The 20,332-nt window shown below is 46.7% G+C and overlaps 1 protein-coding gene across 1 annotated transcript in view; it reads left to right on the forward strand.

The window, feature by feature from the left end:
* The window catches only part of bicc2 (bicaudal C homolog 2), a 32,461-nt gene that overhangs the window by 10,584 nt on the left and 1,545 nt on the right, over window positions 1-20,332 (forward strand).

The raw sequence follows: 20,332 nt of genomic DNA on the forward strand, positions 1-20,332 counted from the left end.
AGGGCCCGAGCACGAAAGTGCCAGGACCCAACGGTGTCCTGGCACGAAGTGCAAGGAACCTATTGTTTTTCTGGGGATTATTAGGGCCCGAGCACGAAAGTGCCAGGACCCAACGGTGTCCTGGCACGAAGTGCAAGGAACCTATTGTTTTTTCTGGGGATTATTAGGGCCCGAGCACGAAAGTGCCAGGACCCAACGGTGTCCTGGCACGAAGTGCAAGGAACCTATTGTTTTTCTGGGGATTATTATTATTATTCTTTTTCCGCTGCGAGATCGCGTTTTTGACGACCTTAGCCATCCCCAAAACTCACGAAAAGTGGAGTATGCGTCAGAACTGGTGGGAAATTCAATGTTCTGGAGTGACTGGGCTCGGGTGTCTCCAGAGGGCTCCATAGCGCCCCCTAACGTACGCAGTTTTTCAGAGAAAGTTTCTTCGATCTTCACGAAATTCAAGTATGTCATTGCTCACGCCCTCATACCTGGATTAAATGATTTTGAGATTTCTTCGGCAAACAGGAAGTCAGCCATGTTGGACTTCCTGCGTGATTTTAGAATTTACGAACGCATATTTGAAGACTTTAGGATGCACAAAAATTTATGAAACTTTACACACACATCCAAACTAGTAATTACTTCATTTTAGTGGTGAAATTTTGCTTGGGCGTGGCATGTTGGCTCTCTAGCGCCCCCTTATGTCTTTCAGATTTTGAACATACCTTTAGGTACTCGAAAACTCATGAAATTTGGCAAGATGATAGACACCTGTGAACTTTATGTAACTGTATAGCCATTAGGCTCAGTGTGTTTAGCCGGCTCTATAGCGCCCCCTAACGCGTTGAAATTTTAACTTTGTCAAAGTTGATCCGATATTCATGAAATTTGGTATGCATATCCCACTCATCATTTGAAACATATTCCTCATTGGGTTTCATTAGCTCCGCCCACCCGGAAGTCGGCCATATTGGATTTCATGTCACTTTTAGCATTTTATAGGCCGCGTACTTTAACGAACTCCTCCTACAGATTTAATCAGATCGATTTGAAATTTGGTCAGGACCATCTTAAGACCTTGAAGATGAAAAGTTATTAAAATCGTGAGTTTTCAATTAACGAGCGGAACGTGGCGTGGCGTCCATTTTGAGCCATTCGCCATGAAACAGGCAGTTATTGTAACTCAACTGTACATAGTCCGATCTGCCCCAAATCTCTCAGGTATGATGGTGGTCCAGTACTGATGACATGTATATGAAAAATTATACTCATAGCCCCGCCCCAAGACGTTAGCCCCGCCCCCTTTCATATCTCATGAACCGTTTATAGTAGAGTCTTGCGGGAGGTGTCATATCACTCAGCAGAGAGTGCCTGTTTCATTGGGGATGGTTAGCCCCGCCCCCTACACATTAGCCCCGCCCCCTTTCATAACTCATGATCCGTTTGTAGTAGAGTCTTGTGGGGGGTGTCATATCACTCAGCAGAGAGTGCCTGTTTCATTGGTGAAAGTTATGCCCGCCCCCTACACATTAGCCACGCCCCCTTTCATAACTCGTGATCCGTTTGTCGTAGAGTCTTGTGGGAGGTGTTATATCGCTCAGCAGAGAGTGCCTGTCGTAGAGCCTTGCGGCAGGCGTCGTGGCGCTCGTCAGAGTTTCGGCTTCACGGTGCCCGGCCGCGTCGGTCGGCGTCCCGCCAGCATCCTTGACGCGCAAGGGGCGAGGGCCCGTTCATCGCTGCTTGCAGCTTTAATTATTATTCTTTTTTCCGCTGCAAGATCGCGTTTTTGACGACCTTAGCCATCCCCAAAACTCACGAAAAGTGGAGTATGCGTCAGAACTGGTGGGAAATTCAATGTTCTGGAGTGACTGGGCTCGGGTGTCTCCAGAGGGCTCCATAGCGCCCCCTAACGTACGCAGTTTTTCAGAGAAAGTTTCTTCGATCTTCACGAAATTCAAGTATGTCATTGCTCACGCCCTCATACCTGGATTAAATGATTTTGAGATTTCTTCGGCAAACAGGAAGTCAGCCATGTTGGACTTCCTGCGTGATTTTAGAATTTACGAACGCATATTTGAAGACTTTAGGATGCACAAAAATTTATGAAACTTTACACACACATCCAAACTAGTAATTACTTCATTTTAGTGGTGAAATTTTGCTTGGGCGTGGCATGTTGGCTCTCTAGCGCCCCCTTATGTCTTTCAGATTTTGAACATACCTTTAGGTACTCGAAAACTCATGAAATTTGGCAAGATGATAGACACCTGTGAACTTTATTTAAATATATAGCCATTAGGCTCAGTGTGTTTAGCCGGCTCTATAGCGCCCCCTAACGCGTTGAAATTTTAACTTTGTCAAAGTTGATCCGATAATCATGAAATTTGGTATGCATATCCCACTCATCATTTGAAACATATTCCTCATTGGGTTTCATTAGCTCCGCCCACCCGGAAGTCGGCCATATTGGATTTCATGTCACTTTTAGCATTTTATAGGCCGCGTACTTTAACGAACTCCTCCTACAGATTTAATCAGATCGATTTGAAATTTGGTCAGGACCATCTTAAGACCTTGAAGATGAAAAGTTATTAAAATCGTGAGTTTTCACTTAACGAGCGGAACGTGGCGTGGCGTCCATTTTGAGCCATTCGCCATGAAACAGGCAGTTATTGTAACTCAACTGTACATAGTCCGATCTGCCCCAAATCTCTCAGGTATGATGGTGGTCCAGTACTGATGACATGTATATGAAAAATTATACTCATAGCCCCGCCCCAAGACGTTAGCCCCGCCCCCTTTCATATCTCATGAACCGTTTATAGTAGAGTCTTGCGGGAGGTGTCATATCACTCAGCAGAGAGTGCCTGTTTCATTGGGGATGGTTAGCCCCGCCCCCTACACATTAGCCCCGCCCCCTTTCATAACTCATGATCCGTTTGTAGTAGAGTCTTGTGGGGGGTGTCATATCACTCAGCAGAGAGTGCCTGTTTCATTGGTGAAAGTTATGCCCGCCCCCTACACATTAACCACGCCCCCTTTCATAACTCGTGATCCGTTTGTCGTAGAGTCTTGTGGGAGGTGTTATATCGCTCAGCAGAGAGTGCCTGTCGTAGAGCCTTGCGGCAGGCGTCGTGGCGCTCGTCAGAGTTTCGGCTTCACGGTGCCCGGCCGCGTCGGTCGGCGTCCCGCCAGCATCCTCGACGCGCAAGGGGCGAGGGCCCGTTCATCGCTGCTTGCAGCTTTAATTAGGGCCCGAGCACGAAAGTGCCAGGACCCAACGGTGTCCTGGCACGAAGTGCAAGGAACCTATTGTTTTTCTGGGGATTATTATTAGGGCCCGAGCACGAAAGTGCCAGGACCCAACGGTGTCCTGGCACGAAGTGCAAGGAACCTATTGTTTTTCTGGGGATTATTATTATTATTCTTTTTCCGCTGCGAGATCGCGTTTTTGACGACCTTAGCCATCCCCAAAACTCACGAAAAGTGGAGTATGCGTCAGAACTGGTGGGAAATTCAATGTTCTGGAGTGACTGGGCTCGGGTGTCTCCAGAGGGCTCCATAGCGCCCCCTAACGTACGCAGTTTTTCAGAGAAAGTTTCTTCGATCTTCACGAAATTCAAGTATGTCATTGCTCACGCCCTCATACCTGGATTAAATGATTTTGAGATTTCTTCGGCAAACAGGAAGTCAGCCATGTTGGACTTCCTGCGTGATTTTAGAATTTACGAACGCATATTTGAAGACTTTAGGATGCACAAAAATTTATGAAACTTTACACACACATCCAAACTAGTAATTACTTAATTTTAGTGGTGAAATTTTGCTTGGGCGTGGCATGTTGGCTCTCTAGCGCCCCCTTATGTCTTTCAGATTTTGAACATACCTTTAGGTACTCGAAAACTCATGAAATTTGGCAAGATGATAGACACCTGTGAACTTTATTTAAATATATAGCCATTAGGCTCAGTGTGTTTAGCCGGCTCTATAGCGCCCCCTAACGCGTTGAAATTTTAACTTTGTCAAAGTTGATCCGATAATCATGAAATTTGGTATGCATATCCCACTCATCATTTGAAACATATTCCTCATTGGGTTTCATTAGCTCCGCCCACCCGGAAGTCGGCCATATTGCATTTCATGTCACTTTTAGCATTTTATAGGCCGCGTACTTTAACGAACTCCTCCTACAGATTTAATCAGATCGATTTGAAATTTGGTCAGGACCATCTTAAGACCTTGAAGATGAAAAGTTATTAAAATCGTGAGTTTTCACTTAACGAGCGGAACGTGGCGTGGCGTCCATTTTGAGCCATTCGCCATGAAACAGGCAGTTATTGTAACTCAACTGTACATAGTCCGATCTGCCCCAAATCTCTCAGGTATGATGGTGGTCCAGTACTGATGACATGTATATGAAAAATTATACTCATAGCCCCGCCCCAAGACGTTAGCCCCGCCCCCTTTCATATCTCATGAACCGTTTATAGTAGAGTCTTGCGGGAGGTGTCATATCACTCAGCAGAGAGTGCCTGTTTCATTGGGGATGGTTAGCCCCGCCCCCTACACATTAGCCCCGCCCCCTTTCATAACTCATGATCCGTTTGTAGTAGAGTCTTGTGGGGGGTGTCATATCACTCAGCAGAGAGTGCCTGTTTCATTGGTGAAAGTTATGCCCGCCCCCTACACATTAGCCACGCCCCCTTTCATAACTCGTGATCCGTTTGTCGTAGAGTCTTGTGGGAGGTGTTATATCGCTCAGCAGAGAGTGCCTGTCGTAGAGCCTTGCGGCAGGCGTCGTGGCGCTCGTCAGAGTTTCGGCTTCACGGTGCCCGGCCGCGTCGGTCGGCGTCCCGCCAGCATCCTCGACGCGCAAGGGGCGAGGGCCCGTTCATCGCTGCTTGCAGCTTTAATTATTATTCTTTTTCCGCTGCAAGATCGCGTTTTTGACGACCTTAGCCATCCCCAAAACTCACGAAAAGTGGAGTATGCGTCAGAACTGGTGGGAAATTCAATGTTCTGGAGTGACTGGGCTCGGGTGTCTCCAGAGGGCTCCATAGCGCCCCCTAACGTACGCAGTTTTTCAGAGAAAGTTTCTTCGATCTTCACGAAATTCAAGTATGTCATTGCTCACGCCCTCATACCTGGATTAAATGATTTTGAGATTTCTTCGGCAAACAGGAAGTCAGCCATGTTGGACTTCCTGCGTGATTTTAGAATTTACGAACGCATATTTGAAGACTTTAGGATGCACAAAAATTTATGAAACTTTACACACACATCCAAACTAGTAATTACTTCATTTTAGTGGTGAAATTTTGCTTGGGCGTGGCATGTTGGCTCTCTAGCGCCCCCTTATGTCTTTCAGATTTTGAACATACCTTTAGGTACTCGAAAACTCATGAAATTTGGCAAGATGATAGACACCTGTGAACTTTATTTAAATATATAGCCATTAGGCTCAGTGTGTTTAGCCGGCTCTATAGCGCCCCCTAACGCGTTGAAATTTTAACTTTGTCAAAGTTGATCCGATAATCATGAAATTTGGTATGCATATCCCACTCATCATTTGAAACATATTCCTCATTGGGTTTCATTAGCTCCGCCCACCCGGAAGTCGGCCATATTGGATTTTATGTACGATTTTCCCAATTTTTGAGTTTTATTGGCCGCGTACTTTAACGAACTCCTCCTACAGATTTGATCAGATGGAGTTGAAATTTGGTCAGGACCATCTTAAGACCTTGAAGATGAAAAGTTATTAAAATGATGAGTGTCCACTTAACGATCGGACCGTAGCGTGGCGGCCATTTTGAGCCATTCGCCAGTTATTGTAACTCAACTGTACATAGTCCGATCTGCCCCAAATCTCTCAGGTATGATGGTGCTCCAGTACTGATGACATGTATATGAAAAATTATACTCATAGCCCCGCCCTAAGACGTTAGCCCCGCCCCCTTTCATAACTCATGAACCGTTTATAGTAGAGTCTTGTGGGATGTGTCATATCACTCAGCAGAGAGTGGGTTAACCCTAACTCAACTGTACATAGTCCGATCTGCCCCAAATTTCTCAGGTATGATAAGGGTCCAGTCCTGATTATATGTAAATGCAAAAATATAGTCATAGCCACGGCCCCTACACATTAGCCCCGCCCCCTTTCATAACTCATGATCCGTTTGTCGTAGAGTCTTGTGGGAGGTGTCATATCACTCAGCAGAGAGTGCCTGTTTCATTGGTGAAGGTTATCCCCGCCCCCTACACATTAGCCCCGCCCCCTTTCATAACTCATGATCCGTTTGTCGTAGAGTCTTGTGGGAGGTGTCATATCACTCAGCAGAGAGTGCCTGTTTCATTGGTGAAGGTTATGCCCGCCCCCTACACATTAGCCACGCCCCCTTTCATTACTCATGATCCGTTTGTCGTAGAGTCTTGTGGGAGGTGTTATATCGCTCAGCAGAGAGTGCCTGTTTCATTGGTGAAGGTTATGCCCGCCCCCTACACATTAGCCCCGCCCCCTTTCATAACTCGTGATCCGTTTGTCGTAGAGTCTTGTGGGAAGTGTCATATAACTCAGCAGAGAGTGCCTGTTTCATTGGTGAAGGTTATGCCCGCCCCCTACACATTAGCCCCGCCCCCATTCATAACTCATGAACCGTTTGTCGTAGAGCCTTGCGGCAGGCGTCGTGGCGCTCGTCAGAGTTTCGGCTTCACGGTGCCCGGCCGCGTCGGTCGGCGTCCCGCCAGCATCCCCGACGCGCAAGGGGCGAGGGCCCGTTCATCGCTGCTTGCAGCTTTAATTATTATTCTTTTTCCGCTGCGAGATCGCGTTTTTGACGACCTTAGCCATCCCCAAAACTCACGAAAAGTGGAGTATGCGTCAGAACTGGTGGGAAATTCAATGTTCTGGAGTGACTGGGCTCGGGTGTCTCCAGAGGGCTCCATAGCGCCCCCTAACGTACGCAGTTTTTCAGAGAAAGTTTCTTCGATCTTCACGAAATTCAAGTATGTCATTGCTCACGCCCTCATACCTGGATTAAATGATTTTGAGATTTCTTCGGCAAACAGGAAGTCAGCCATGTTGGACTTCCTGCGTGATTTTAGAATTTACGAACGCATATTTGAAGACTTTAGGATGCACAAAAATTTATGAAACTTTACACACACATCCAAACTAGTAATTACTTAATTTTAGTGGTGAAATTTTGCTTGGGCGTGGCATGTTGGCTCTCTAGCGCCCCCTTATGTCTTTCAGATTTTGAACATACCTTTAGGTACTCGAAAACTCATGAAATTTGGCAAGATGATAGACACCTGTGAACTTTATTTAAATATATATCCATTAGGCTCAGTGTGTTTAGCCGGCTCTATAGCGCCACCTAACGCGTTGAAATTTTAACTTTGTCAAAGTTGATCCGATAATCATGAAATTTGGTATGCATATCCCACTCATCATTTGAAACATATTCCTCATTGGGTTTCATTAGCTCCGCCCACCCGGAAGTCGGCCATATTGGATTTCATGTCACTTTTAGCATTTTATAGGCCGCGTACTTTAACGAACTCCTCCTACAGATTTAATCAGATCGATTTGAAATTTGGTCAGGACCATCTTAAGACCTTGAAGATGAAAAGTTATTAAAATCGTGAGTTTTCACTTAACGAGCGGAACGTGGCGTGGCGTCCATTTTGAGCCATTCGCCATGAAACAGGCAGTTATTGTAACTCAACTGTACATAGTCCGATCTGCCCCAAATCTCTCAGGTATGATGGTGGTCCAGTACTGATGACATGTATATGAAAAATTATACTCATAGCCCCGCCCCAAGACGTTAGCCCCGCCCCCTTTCATATCTCATGAACCGTTTATAGTAGAGTCTTGCGGGAGGTGTCATATCACTCAGCAGAGAGTGCCTGTTTCATTGGGGATGGTTAGCCCCGCCCCCTACACATTAGCCCCGCCCCCTTTCATAACTCATGATCCGTTTGTAGTAGAGTCTTGTGGGGGGTGTCATATCACTCAGCAGAGAGTGCCTGTTTCATTGGTGAAAGTTATGCCCGCCCCCTACACATTAGCCACGCCCCCTTTCATAACTCGTGATCCGTTTGTCGTAGAGTCTTGTGGGAGGTGTTATATCGCTCAGCAGAGAGTGCCTGTCGTAGAGCCTTGCGGCAGGCGTCGTGGCGCTCGTCAGAGTTTCGGCTTCACGGTGCCCGGCCGCGTCGGTCGGCGTCCCGCCAGCATCCTCGACGCGCAAGGGGCGAGGGCCCGTTCATCGCTGCTTGCAGCTTTAATTATTATTCTTTTTCCGCTGCAAGATCGCGTTTTTGACGACCTTAGCCATCCCCAAAACTCACGAAAAGTGGAGTATGCGTCAGAACTGGTGGGAAATTCAATGTTCTGGAGTGACTGGGCTCGGGTGTCTCCAGAGGGCTCCATAGCGCCCCCTAACGTACGCAGTTTTTCAGAGAAAGTTTCTTCGATCTTCACGAAATTCAAGTATGTCATTGCTCACGCCCTCATACCTGGATTAAATGATTTTGAGATTTCTTCGGCAAACAGGAAGTCAGCCATGTTGGACTTCCTGCGTGATTTTAGAATTTACGAACGCATATTTGAAGACTTTAGGATGCACAAAAATTTATGAAACTTTACACACACATCCAAACTAGTAATTACTTCATTTTAGTGGTGAAATTTTGCTTGGGCGTGGCATGTTGGCTCTCTAGCGCCCCCTTATGTCTTTCAGATTTTGAACATACCTTTAGGTACTCGAAAACTCATGAAATTTGGCAAGATGATAGACACCTGTGAACTTTATTTAAATATATAGCCATTAGGCTCAGTGTGTTTAGCCGGCTCTATAGCGCCCCCTAACGCGTTGAAATTTTAACTTTGTCAAAGTTGATCCGATAATCATGAAATTTGGTATGCATATCCCACTCATCATTTGAAACATATTCCTCATTGGGTTTCATTAGCTCCGCCCACCCGGAAGTCGGCCATATTGGATTTCATGTCACTTTTAGCATTTTATAGGCCGCGTACTTTAACGAACTCCTCCTACAGATTTAATCAGATCGATTTGAAATTTGGTCAGGACCATCTTAAGACCTTGAAGATGAAAAGTTATTAAAATCGTGAGTTTTCACTTAACGAGCGGAACGTGGCGTGGCGTCCATTTTGAGCCATTCGCCATGAAACAGGCAGTTATTGTAACTCAACTGTACATAGTCCGATCTGCCCCAAATCTCTCAGGTATGATGGTGGTCCAGTACTGATGACATGTATATGAAAAATTATACTCATAGCCCCGCCCCAAGACGTTAGCCCCGCCCCCTTTCATATCTCATGAACCGTTTATAGTAGAGTCTTGCGGGAGGTGTCATATCACTCAGCAGAGAGTGCCTGTTTCATTGGGGATGGTTAGCCCCGCCCCCTACACATTAGCCCCGCCCCCTTTCATAACTCATGATCCGTTTGTAGTAGAGTCTTGTGGGGGGTGTCATATCACTCAGCAGAGAGTGCCTGTTTCATTGGTGAAAGTTATGCCCGCCCCCTACACATTAGCCACGCCCCCTTTCATAACTCGTGATCCGTTTGTCGTAGAGTCTTGTGGGAGGTGTTATATCGCTCAGCAGAGAGTGCCTGTCGTAGAGCCTTGCGGCAGGCGTCGTGGCGCTCGTCAGAGTTTCGGCTTCACGGTGCCCGGCCGCGTCGGTCGGCGTCCCGCCAGCATCCCCGACGCGCAAGGGGCGAGGGCCCGTTCATCGCTGCTTGCAGCTTTAATTAGGGCCCGAGCACGAAAGTGCCAGGACCCAACGGTGTCCTGGCACGAAGTGCAAGGAACCTATTGTTTTTCTGGGGATTATTAGGGCCCGAGCACGAAAGTGCCAGGACCCAACGGTGTCCTGGCACGAAGTGCAAGGAACCTATTGTTTTTCTGGGGATTATTATTAGGGCCCGAGCACGAAAGTGCCAGGACCCAACGGTGTCCTGGCACGAAGTGCAAGGAACCTATTGTTTTTCTGGGGATTATTATTATTCTTTTTCCGCTGCAAGATCGCGTTTTTGACGACCTTAGCCATCCCCAAAACTCACGAAAAGTGGAGTATGCGTCAGAACTGGTGGGAAATTCAATGTTCTGGAGTGACTGGGCTCGGGTGTCTCCAGAGGGCTCCATAGCGCCCCCTAACGTACGCAGTTTTTCAGAGAAAGTTTCTTCGATCTTCACGAAATTCAAGTATGTCATTGCTCACGCCCTCATACCTGGATTAAATGATTTTGAGATTTCTTCGGCAAACAGGAAGTCAGCCATGTTGGACTTCCTGCGTGATTTTAGAATTTACGAACGCATATTTGAAGACTTTAGGATGCACAAAAATTTATGAAACTTTACACACACATCCAAACTAGTAATTACTTCATTTTAGTGGTGAAATTTTGCTTGGGCGTGGCATGTTGGCTCTCTAGCGCCCCCTTATGTCTTTCAGATTTTGAACATACCTTTAGGTACTCGAAAACTCATGAAATTTGGCAAGATGATAGACACCTGTGAACTTTATTTAAATATATAGCCATTAGGCTCAGTGTGTTTAGCCGGCTCTATAGCGCCCCCTAACGCGTTGAAATTTTAACTTTGTCAAAGTTGATCCGATAATCATGAAATTTGGTATGCATATCCCACTCATCATTTGAAACATATTCCTCATTGGGTTTCATTAGCTCCGCCCACCCGGAAGTCGGCCATATTGGATTTCATGTCACTTTTAGCATTTTATAGGCCGCGTACTTTAACGAACTCCTCCTACAGATTTAATCAGATCGATTTGAAATTTGGTCAGGACCATCTTAAGACCTTGAAGATGAAAAGTTATTAAAATCGTGAGTTTTCACTTAACGAGCGGAACGTGGCGTGGCGTCCATTTTGAGCCATTCGCCATGAAACAGGCAGTTATTGTAACTCAACTGTACATAGTCCGATCTGCCCCAAATCTCTCAGGTATGATGGTGGTCCAGTACTGATGACATGTATATGAAAAATTATACTCATAGCCCCGCCCCAAGACGTTAGCCCCGCCCCCGTTCATATCTCATGAACCGTTTATAGTAGAGTCTTGCGGGAGGTGTCATATCACTCAGCAGAGAGTGCCTGTTTCATTGGGGATGGTTAGCCCCGCCCCCTACACATTAGCCCCGCCCCCTTTCATAACTCATGATACGTTTGTAGTAGAGTGTTGTGGGGGGTGTCATATCACTCAGCAGAGAGTGCCTGTTTCATTGGTGAAAGTTATGCCCGCCCCCTACACATTAGCCACGCCCCCTTTCATAACTCGTGATCCGTTTGTCGTAGAGTCTTGTGGGAGGTGTTATATCGCTCAGCAGAGAGTGCCTGTCGTAGAGCCTTGCGGCAGGCGTCGTGGCGCTCGTCAGAGTTTCGGCTTCACGGTGCCCGGCCGCGTCGGTCGGCGTCCCGCCAGCATCCCCGACGCGCAAGGGGCGAGGGCCCGTTCATCGCTGCTTGCAGCTTTAATTAGGGCCCGAGCACGAAAGTGCCAGGACCCAACGGTGTCCTGGCACGAAGTGCAAGGAACCTATTGTTTTTCTGGGGATTATTATTATTATTCTTTTTCCGCTGCAAGATCGCGTTTTTGACGACCTTAGCCATCCCAAAACTCACGAAAAGTGGAGTATGCGTCAGAACTGGTGGGAAATTCAATGTTCTGGAGTGACTGGGCTCGGGTGTCTCCAGAGGGCTCCATAGCGCCCCCTAACGTACGCAGTTTTTCAGAGAAAGTTTCTTCGATCTTCACGAAATTCAAGTATGTCATTGCTCACGCCCTCATACCTGGATTAAATGATTTTGAGATTTCTTCGGCAAACAGGAAGTCAGCCATGTTGGACTTCCTGCGTGATTTTAGAATTTACGAACGCATATTTGAAGACTTTAGGATGCACAAAAATTTATGAAACTTTACACACACATCCAAACTAGTAATTACTTAATTTTAGTGGTGAAATTTTGCTTGGGCGTGGCATGTTGGCTCTCTAGCGCCCCCTTATGTCTTTCAGATTTTGAACATACCTTTAGGTACTCGAAAACTCATGAAATTTGGCAAGATGATAGACACCTGTGAACTTTATTTAAATATATAGCCATTAGGCTCAGTGTGTTTAGCCGGCTCTATAGCGCCCCCTAACGCGTTGAAATTTAACTTTGTCAAAGTTGATCCGATATTCATGAAATTTGGTATGCATATCCCACTCATCATTTGAAACATATTCCTCATTGGGTTTCATTAGCTCCGCCCACCCGGAAGTCGGCCATATTGGATTTCATGTCACTTTTAGCATTTATAGGCCGCGTACTTTAACGAACTCCTCCTACAGATTTAATCAGATCGATTTGAAATTTGGTCAGGACCATCTTAAGACCTTGAAGATGAAAAGTTATTAAAATCGTGAGTTTTCACTTAACGAGCGGAACGTGGCGTGGCGTCCATTTTGAGCCATTCGCCATGAAACAGGCAGTTATTGTAACTCAACTGTACATAGTCCGATCTGCCCCAAATCTCTCAGGTATGATGGTGGTCCAGTACTGATGACATGTATATGAAAAATTATACTCATAGCCCCGCCCCAAGACGTTAGCCCCGCCCCCTTTCATATCTCATGAACCGTTTATAGTAGTGTCTTGCGGGAGGTGTCATATCACTCAGCAGAGAGTGCCTGTTTCATTGGGGATGGTTAGCCCCGCCCCCTACACATTAGCCCCGCCCCCTTTCATAACTCATGATCCGTTTGTAGTAGAGTCTTGTGGGGGGTGTCATATCACTCAGCAGAGAGTGCCTGTTTCATTGGTGAAAGTTATGCCCGCCCCCTACACATTAGCCACGCCCCCTTTCATAACTCGTGATCCGTTTGTCGTAGAGTCTTGTGGGAGGTGTTATATCGCTCAGCAGAGAGTGCCTGTCGTAGAGCCTTGCGGCAGGCGTCGTGGCGCTCGTCAGAGTTTCGGCTTCACGGTGCCCGGCCGCGTCGGTCGGCGTCCCGCCAGCATCCTCGACGCGCAAGGGGCGAGGGCCCGTTCATCGCTGCTTGCAGCTTTAATTATTATTCTTTTTCCGCTGCAAGATCGCGTTTTTGACGACCTTAGCCATCCCCAAAACTCACGAAAAGTGGAGTATGCGTCAGAACTGGTGGGAAATTCAATGTTCTGGAGTGACTGGGCTCGGGTGTCTCCAGAGGGCTCCATAGCGCCCCCTAACGTACGCAGTTTTTCAGAGAAAGTTTCTTCGATCTTCACGAAATTCAAGTATGTCATTGCTCACGCCCTCATACCTGGATTAAATGATTTTGAGATTTCTTCGGCAAACAGGAAGTCAGCCATGTTGGACTTCCTGCGTGATTTTAGAATTTACGAACGCATATTTGAAGACTTTAGGATGCACAAAAATTTATGAAACTTTACACACACATCCAAACTAGTAATTACTTCATTTTAGTGGTGAAATTTTGCTTGGGCGTGGCATGTTGGCTCTCTAGCGCCCCCTTATGTCTTTCAGATTTTGAACATACCTTTAGGTACTCGAAAACTCATGAAATTTGGCGAGATGATAGACACCTGTGAACTTTATTTAAATATATAGCCATTAGGCTCAGTGTGTTTAGCCGGCTCTATAGCGCCCCCTAACGCGTTGAAATTTTAACTTTGTCAAAGTTGATCCGATAATCATGAAATTTGGTATGCATATCCCACTCATCATTTGAAACATATTCCTCATTGGGTTTCATTAGCTCCGCCCACCCGGAAGTCGGCCATATTGGATTTCATGTCACTTTTAGCATTTTATAGGCCGCGTACTTTAACGAACTCCTCCTACAGATTTAATCAGATCGATTTGAAATTTGGTCAGGACCATCTTAAGACCTTGAAGATGAAAGTTATTAAAATCGTGAGTTTTCACTTAACGAGCGGAACGTGGCGTGGCGTCCATTTTGAGCCATTCGCCATGAAACAGGCAGTTATTGTAACTCAACTGTACATAGTCCGATCTGCCCCAAATCTCTCAGGTATGATGGTGGTCCAGTACTGATGACATGTATATGAAAAATTATACTCATAGCCCCGCCCCAAGACGTTAGCCCCGCCCCCTTTCATATCTCATGAACCGTTTATAGTAGAGTCTTGCGGGAGGTGTCATATCACTCAGCAGAGAGTGCCTGTTTCATTGGGGATGGTTAGCCCCGCCCCCTACACATTAGCCCCGCCCCCTTTCATAACTCATGATCCGTTTGTAGTAGAGTCTTGTGGGGGGTGTCATATCACTCAGCAGAGAGTGCCTGTTTCATTGGTGAAAGTTATGCCCGCCCCTACACATTAGCCACGCCCCCTTCATAACTCGTGATCCGTTTGTCGTAGAGTCTTGTGGGAGGTGTTATATCGCTCAGCAGAGAGTGCCTGTCGTAGAGCCTTGCGGCAGGCGTCGTGGCGCTCGTCAGAGTTTCGGCTTCACGGTGCCCGGCCGCGTCGGTCGGCGTCCCGCCAGCATCCTCGACGCGCAAGGGGCGAGGGCCCGTTCATCGCTGCTTGCAGCTTTAATTAGGGCCCGAGCACGAAAGTGCCAGGACCCAACGGTGTCCTGGCACGAAGTGCAAGGAACCTATTGTTTTTCTGGGGATTATTATTATTAGGGCCCGAGCACGAAAGTGCCAGGACCCAACGGTGTCCTGGCACGAAGTGCAAGGAACCTATTGTTTTTCTGGGGATTATTATTAGGGCCCGAGCACGAAAGTGCCAGGACCCAACGGTGTCCTGGCACGAAGTGCAAGGAACCTATTGTTTTTCTGGGGATTATTATTATTATTCTTTTTCCGCTGCGAGATCGCGTTTTTGACGACCTTAGCCATCCCCAAAACTCACGAAAAGTGGAGTATGCGTCAGAACTGGTGGGAAATTCAATGTTCTGGAGTGACTGGGCTCGGGTGTCTCCAGAGGGCTCCATAGCGCCCCCTAACGTACGCAGTTTTTCAGAGAAAGTTTCTTCGATCTTCACGAAATTCAAGTATGTCATTGCTCACGCCCTCATACCTGGATTAAATGATTTTGAGATTTCTTCGGCAAACAGGAAGTCAGCCATGTTGGACTTCCTGCGTGATTTTAGAATTTACGAACGCATATTTGAAGACTTTAGGATGCACAAAAATTTATGAAACTTTACACACACATCCAAACTAGTAATTACTTAATTTTAGTGGTGAAATTTTGCTTGGGCGTGGCATGTTGGCTCTCTAGCGCCCCCTTATGTCTTTCAGATTTTGAACATACCTTTAGGTACTCGAAAACTCATGAAATTTGGCAAGATGATAGACACCTGTGAACTTTATGTAACTGTATAGCCATTAGGCTCAGTGTGTTTAGCCGGCTCTATAGCGCCCCCTAACGCGTTGAAATTTTAACTTTGTCAAAGTTGATCCGATATTCATGAAATTTGGTATGCATATCCCACTCATCATTTGAAACATATTCCTCATTGGGTTTCATTAGCTCCGCCCACCCGGAAGTCGGCCATATTGGATTTCATGTCACTTTTAGCATTTTATAGGCCGCGTACTTTAACGAACTCCTCCTACAGATTTAATCAGATCGATTTGAAATTTGGTCAGGACCATCTTAAGACCTTGAAGATGAAAAGTTATTAAAAATCGTGAGTTTTCAATTAACGAGCGGAACGTGGCGTGGCGTCCATTTTGAGCCATTCGCCATGAAACAGGCAGTTATTGTAACTCAACTGTACATAGTCCGATCTGCCCCAAATCTCTCAGGTATGATGGTGGTCCAGTACTGATGACATGTATATGAAAAATTATACTCATAGCCCCGCCCCAAGACGTTAGCCCCGCCCCCTTTCATATCTCATGAACCGTTTATAGTAGAGTCTTGCGGGAGGTGTCATATCACTCAGCAGAGAGTGCCTGTTTCATTGGGGATGGTTAGCCCCGCCCCCTACACATTAGCCCCGCCCCCTTTCATAACTCATGATCCGTTTGTAGTAGAGTCTTGTGGGGGGTGTCATATCACTCAGCAGAGAGTGCCTGTTTCATTGGTGAAAGTTATGCCCGCCCCCTACACATTAGCCACGCCCCCTTTCATAACTCGTGATCCGTTTGTCGTAGAGTCTTGTGGGAGGTGTTATATCGCTCAGCAGAGAGTGCCTGTCGTAGAGCCTTGCGGCAGGCGTCGTGGCGCTCGTCAGAGTTTCGGCTTCACGGTGCCCGGCCGCGTCGGTCGGCGTCCCGCCAGCATCCTTGACGCGCAAGGGGCGAGGGCCCGTTCATCGCTGCTTGCAGCTTTAATTAGGGCCCGAGCACGAAAGTGCCAGGACCCAACGGTGTCCTGGCACGAAGTGCAAGGAACCTATTGTTTTTCTGGGGATTATTATTATTATTCTTTTTCCGCTGCGAGATCGCGTTTTTGACGACCTTAGCCATCCCCAAAACTCACGAAAAGTGGAGTATGCGTCAGAACTGGTGGGAAATTCAATGTTCTGGAGTGACTGGGCTCGGGTGTCTCCAGAGGGCTCCATAGCGCCCCCTAACGTACGCAGTTTTTCAGAGAAAGTTTCTTCGATCTTCACGAAATTCAAGTATGTCATTGCTCACGCCCTCATACCTGGATTAAATGATTTTGAGATTTCTTCGGCAAACAGGAAGTCAGCCATGTTGGACTTCCTGCGTGATTTTAGAATTTACGAACGCATATTTGAAGACTTTAGGATGCACAAAAATTTATGAAACTTTACACACACATCCAAACTAGTAATTACTTCATTTTAGTGGTGAAATTTTGCTTGGGCGTGGCATGTTGGCTCTCTAGCGCCCCCTTATGTCTTTCAGATTTTGAACATACCTTTAGGTACTCGAAAACTCATGAAATTTGGCAAGATGATAGACACCTGTGAACTTTATTTAAATATATAGCCATTAGGCTCAGTGTGTTTAGCCGGCTCTATAGCGCCCCCTAACGCGTTGAAATTTTAACTTTGTCAAAGTTGATCCGATAATCATGAAATTTGGTATGCATATCCCACTCATCATTTGAAACATATTCCTCATTGGGTTTCATTAGCTCCGCCCACCCGGAAGTCGGCCATATTGGATTTCATGTCACTTTTAGCATTTTATAGGCCGCGTACTTTAACGAACTCCTCCTACAGATTTAATCAGATCGATTTGAAATTTGGTCAGGACCATCTTAAGACCTTGAAGATGAAAAGTTATTAAAATCGTGAGTTTTCACTTAACGAGCGGAACGTGGCGTGGCGTCCATTTTGAGCCATTCGCCATGAAACAGGCAGTTATTGTAACTCAACTGTACATAGTCCGATCTGCCCCAAATCTCTCAGGTATGATGGTGGTCCAGTACTGATGACATGTATATGAAAAAATTATACTCATAGCCCCGCCCCAGACGTTAGCCCCGCCCCCTTTCATATCTCATGAACCGTTTTATAGTAGAGTCTTGCGGGAGGTGTCATATCACTCAGCAGAGAGTGCCTGTTTCATTGGGGATGGTTAGCCCCGCCCCCTACACATTAGCCCCGCCCCCTTTCATAACTCATGATCCGTTTGTAGTAGAGTCTTGTGGGGGGGTGTCATATCACTCAGCAGAGAGTGCCTGTTTCATTGGTGAAAGTTATGCCCGCCCCCTACACATTAGCCACGCCCCCTTTCATAACTCGTGATCCGTTTGTCGTAGAGTCTTGTGGGAGGTGTTATATCGCTCAGCAGAGAGTGCCTGTCGTAGAGCCTTGCGGCAGGCGTCGTGGCGCTCGTCAGAGTTTCGGCTTCACGGTGCCCGGCCGCGTCGGTCGGCGTCCCGCCAGCATCCTCGACGCGCAAGGGGCGAGGGGCCCGTTCATCGCTGCTTGCAGCTTTAATTATTATTCTTTTTCCGCTGCAAGATCGCGTTTTTGACGACCTTAGCCATCCCCAAAACTCACGAAAAGTGGAGTATGCGTCAGAACTGGTGGGAAATTCAATGTTCTGGAGTGACTGGGCTCGGGTGTCTCCAGAGGGCTCCATAGCGCCCCCTAACGTACGCAGTTTTTCAGAGAAAGGTTTCTTCGATCTTCACGAAATTCAAGTATGTCCATTGCTCACGCCCTCATACCTGGATTAAATGATTTTGAGATTTCTTCGGCAAACAGGAAGTCAGCCATGTTGGACTTCCTGCGTGATTTTAGAATTTACGAACGCATATTTGAAGACTTTAGGATGCACAAAAATTTATGAAACTTACACACACATCCAAACTAGTAATTACTTCATTTTAGTGGTGAAATTTTGCTTGGGCGTGGCATGTGGGCTCTCTAGCGCCCCCTTATGTCTTTCAGATTTTGAACATACCTTTAGGGTACTCGAAAACTCATGAAATTTGGCAAGATGATAGACACCTGTGAACTTATTTAAATATATAGCCATTAGGCTCAGTGTGTTTAGCCGGCTCTATAGCGCCCCCTAACGCGTTGAAATTTTAACTTTGTCAAAGTTGATCCGATAATCATGAAAATTTGGTATGCATATCCACTCATCATTTGAAACATATTCCTCATTGGGTTTCATTAGCTCCGCCCACCCGGAAGTCGGCCATATTGGATTTCATGTCACTTTAGCATTTTATAGGCCGCGTACTTTAACGAACTCCTCCTACAGATTTAATCAGATCGATTTGAAATTTGGTCAGGACCATCTTAAGACCTTGAAGATGAAAAGTTATTAAAATCGTGAGTTTTCACTTAACGAGCGGAACGTGGCGTGGCGTCCATTTTGAGCCATTCGCCATGAAACAGGCAGTTATTGTAACTCAACTGTACATAGTCCGATCTGCCCCAAATCTCTCAGGTATGATGGTGGTAAAGTACGGATGACATGTATATGAAAAATTATACTCATAGCCCCGCCCCAAGGACGTTAGCCCGCCCCCTTTCATATCTCATGAACCGTTTATAGTAGAGTCTTGCGGGAGGTGTCATATCACTCAGCAGAGAGTGCCTGTTTCATTGGGGATGGTTAGCCACCGCCCCCTACACATTAGCCCCGCCCCCTTTCATAACTCATGATCCGTTTGTAGTAGAGTCTTGTGGGGGTGTGTCATATCACTCAGCAGAGAGTGCCTGTTTCATTGGTGAAAGTTATGCCCGCCCCCTACACATTAGCCACGCCCCCCTTTCATAACTCGTGATCCGTTTGTCGTAGAGTCTTGTGGGAGGTGTTATATCGCTCAGCAGAGAGTGCCTGTCGTAGAGCCTTGCGGCAGGCGTCGTGGCGCTCGTCAGAGTTTCGGCTTCACGGTGCCCGGCCGCGTCGGTCGGCGTCCCGCCAGCATCCTCGACGCGCAAGGGGCGAGGGCCCGTTCATCGCTGCTTGCAGCTTTAATTAGGGCCCGAGCACGAAAGTGCCAGGACCCACGGTGTCCTGGCAACGAAGTGCAAGGAACCTATTGTTTTTCTGGGGATTATTATTAGGGCCCGAGCACGAAAGTGCCAGGACCACAACGGTGTCCTGGCACGAAGTGCAAGGAACCTATTGTTTTTCTGGGGATTATTATTATTAGGGCCCGAGCACGAAAGTGCCAGGGACCCAACGGTGTCCTGGCACGAAGTGCAAGGAACCTATTGTTTTTCTGGGATTATTAGGGCCCGAGCACGAAAGTGCCAGGACCCAACGGTGTCCTGGCACGAAGTGCAAGGAACCTATTGTTTTTCTGGGGATTTATTATTATTCTTTTTCCGCTGCAAGATCGCGTTTTTGACGACCTTAGCCATCCCCAAAACTCACGAAAAGTGGAGTATGCGTCAGAACTGGTGGGAAATTCAATGTTCTGGAGTGACTGGGCTCGGGTGTCTCCAAGAGGGCTCCATAGCGCCCCCTAACGTACGCAGTTTTTCAGAGAAAGTTTCTTCGATCTTCACGAAATTCAAGTATGTCATTGCTCACGCCCTCATACCTGGATTAAATGATTTTGAGATTCTTCGGCAAACAGGAAGTCAGCCATGTTGGACTTCCTGCGTGATTTTAGAATTACGAACGCATATTTGAAGACTTTAGGATGCACAAAAATTTATGAAACTTTACACCACACATCCAAACTAGTAATTACTTCATTTTAGTGGTGAAATTTTGCTTGGGCGTGGCATGTTGGCTCTCTAGCGCCCCCTTATGTCTTTCAGATTTTGAACATACCTTTAGGTACTCGAAAACTCATGAAATTTGGCAAGATGATAGACACCTGTGAACTTTATTTAAATATATAGCCATTAGGCTCAGTGTGTTTAGCCG

The sequence above is a fragment of the Sebastes umbrosus genome, chromosome 9 (genome assembly GCF_015220745.1).
Source record: "Sebastes umbrosus isolate fSebUmb1 chromosome 9, fSebUmb1.pri, whole genome shotgun sequence".
NCBI classification, from domain to species: Eukaryota; Metazoa; Chordata; class Actinopteri; order Perciformes; family Sebastidae; genus Sebastes; species Sebastes umbrosus.